Raw genomic sequence first — 3,198 nt, forward strand, 5'->3', positions numbered from 1 at the left:
AGAGAGAGAGAGAGAGAGAGAGAGAGAGAGAGAGAGAGAGAGAGACTCTGAGAGAGAGAGACTCTGAGAGAGAGAGAAGCTTTTAGATCTGATGTGGTATTGACAAAATACTGCTAGGATGCATGTGAATGAGGAACACATGGACCCAGCTTCTCTTCAAATGCCTGTGGGCTCAGAAATGAAGAAGTTTCATCTTCCCCACCAAGGCTTTTCTATGTTTGGGCTGGGGCTATGGAAGTCAAGAGACCCCGAGATGTAACTCTTGCAATCCTGCACCTGTGTTCTGTGAGCCTTAGCAAAAGCAGAAAGAAGGGCAGTGGATAGGTTGGGCAGGCAGTTGGACTCTGGAGGGAGGCCAGGCTAACCATCTGCATGGCTGGGGTCTGCCTGATGGCTCAAAGGGGCATAGCTTGTCTTCTAGTGGGTTGTAAATGCTACTGATACTTGTCATTACAGTAAGTAGGCTGCTGATCAAATACTGATAATACTAACCACCCCCCATCCCCCACTCCCCAACTGCTAGAGACGGATTTCATCCCTTGTAACCCAAGCTCTGGGAAGGTGATTCCTCTGTTCTCCCTGGTCCTGTGGCTTTGTTGAGGGGCCACTGCCTTGGCGGTCCTGGGAACAAGCTGATCTCTACTTAGCTCCATGGGTTCTGGCTCTTGGCTCCTGGAAAGCCCCAGATCTCCTCATGGAACTTTCCACCACCGGCTGGGTGACATTCTATCTCTCTCGCATTGGGTCTCGAAGGAAAACTCTGGGGCATTTTCTTAATAACTGGAGCATTGCTTACTCCCGCCTTCCCCCTTTGTTCTTTCTTCCTGGGTGAATGGAGAGTGAAATGAATGAACATTTCTATTCAGACAGGAAAACTTACTTCAGGCCCCATAATGAGCTAGAATAACTGATTTGTCTATGAAAACCACAGTTGGGGAATTGATGCTGCATGTCAAAACATCCCAGATCACTTTGTTACCAGTTCATTGTCGCTGGAGAAAAGCTGTTAGTTGGGAGCCTCAAGCTCAATGAGAGAGCTTTAGTGGAAACATGAAAAGGTTAGATTGTGTTAAAATACCCAAGCTTTGCAATACTTTACTGGGATCTGATTTCAGCCCTTCAGATTGAAGGTTTCCACTAATATTTTCTTTCTCCCCCTTCTCTCTCTTGGGTAAAAATAACTTGGCATTTACCCTGTGCCGCTACTGTTAGAATGTAGATATTAATTTAATTTAGAGTTGTGTTACTCCTTGAATATTTCAGAGTCTGGTTGAGACCTTTGTGTTCTTGGGGCTGGGAAGATAATGAAAAATTAAATATGAATGTTTGTATTCATTGCAGAAGGGATGAGAAGGGTTTTAGAGCTTTTATTTTTATTATTTGTTAACCTTTAAAAAAAAGTCTCCATTTTCCAACTGTTCACTTTGAAGACTGATTGATAAAGCTGTCAGTGATGGCACCCACAATTTTTGTGACTTCAGGACCTAAGGGACTGGATTCTGATGACCATGTTCTCTAAACATTAAAATTTTCTACAAGCTTAGAGTTTCCCCAGTAGGAGGCCATACTTTCCCGAAGACATTGTTTCTCAGTTGTGTTTATAACTGTTCTGTTGGCTCAAAACAATAGGTCCTGTACATCTTCTTTTAGAATTTTGAGTAGATATATTTCTGGAGAACCACTGAAGGTTTTGGGTGATTAGCAGTTCTTTTCTCTTGATTTTTCACTTCTAACTGGAAAAGACTCAGTGACTGGGTCTTGTTCTAACATTTCTAGAGAAAAGAGCCACTATCTAGATCAGCACTACTGAACATTCTTATCACCCCACCCCACTCCAAATCCCATCTAGAATCATTGATAAGATATTATTAACCAAATAGATTTTAACCAATTGTTTTTATATATCCAGTTTTATAAATTGGATTTATAACCAAATTCAATACTTCAAACCAAATTGAAACCAAAAACCAATTCTACTATTTATTTAGTGACTGCTGGGGACATAAACATAGGGTGAAAACCAGACCCTGCCTTCAGTGAGCTTCCATTGTGTTGGGGGAGGGGTTTACCACATATGAACAGATAAATATATACATGATCATTTGTGGGGAGGGAGAGCATTAACAACTAAGGGGGGGAAGGCTTTGGGAGAAGATCAGGAAAGTCTTCTCATAGGAGATGACAAATGAGTTGAGCCCTGAAGGAAGCTCATTTCTTGGCCGAAAGGAGGGAATATACTATGCAATGGTACTGAAGAGGGAGGTAGGTTTTGGGGAAACATTAAGAAGGCTGGTTTGGCTGGAAAAGAGAGAGTATATGCCTATATACTCTATATACTATATACTCCTTCTAACCTGGTGAGTTTTTCTACTTCCATGAAGAAACTCTCTCCCTGTCTAGAATAAATAGGTTCTCAGGGGTCTGATCTCCCAGTTTTTTTTGATTAAGCATGTGATTCAGTCTTGCTCCAAGAAGTCAGACACCACATAGACAAAATCCCTGTGTCACTCTCACATATCGATTACCAACATATTACTCTGAATCAGACCTCACCCACTTTCTACCCTAGTGGGAAAATTCCAGGGACTGATTGACTGAGCCAGGAACTGGGTCAATCCCAGCTGAAACTGGCCTATCTTGATCCATACCATATACTGATTTCTTTTATCCCAAATTGAAATTTAATAGGTTTAGCCATCAGGTGGTATCAGGTGGCACTAACCTAATCCAATTCAACAGGCTTTGGGCAAGTCCCACGCTCGATCTACAAGGATGGTGGTGTCCTTGACAGAAATAGGGAAGTTAAAAGGAGGAGTGGGTGTGAAGGGGAAGATAAGGAGCTATATTTAGGACATATTGAGTTTGAGTTATCTATCAGAGAACTAGATGAATTATCCAACAGGTATTTGGTTGATTGTCCTTTGTTCTTGAAGAGGACCAAAATGACATCATTATGTTGGAGTCAAGGTATAGTGTGTCCAAGTGTGGTTGAGTGATGCACTTAGGGGGGCGTAAGAGAGGGACTGAGACTTCATATATAGATTTGAGAGTCATCTGCAAAGGGATGATATTCAGAACTGTCAATGAGGAGAGAGAGAGAGAGAGACAGACAGAGAGAGAGAGAGAGAGAGAGAGAGAGAGAGAGAGAGAGAGAGAGAGAGAGAGACAGAGAGAGACAGAGAGAGACAGAGACAGAGA

Source organism: Petaurus breviceps, unplaced genomic scaffold, assembly GCF_028583685.1.
Source record: "Petaurus breviceps papuanus isolate PSGF00001 unplaced genomic scaffold, PetGlider_PUasm1.0 90750, whole genome shotgun sequence".
Lineage (NCBI taxonomy): Eukaryota > Metazoa > Chordata > Mammalia > Diprotodontia > Petauridae > Petaurus > Petaurus breviceps.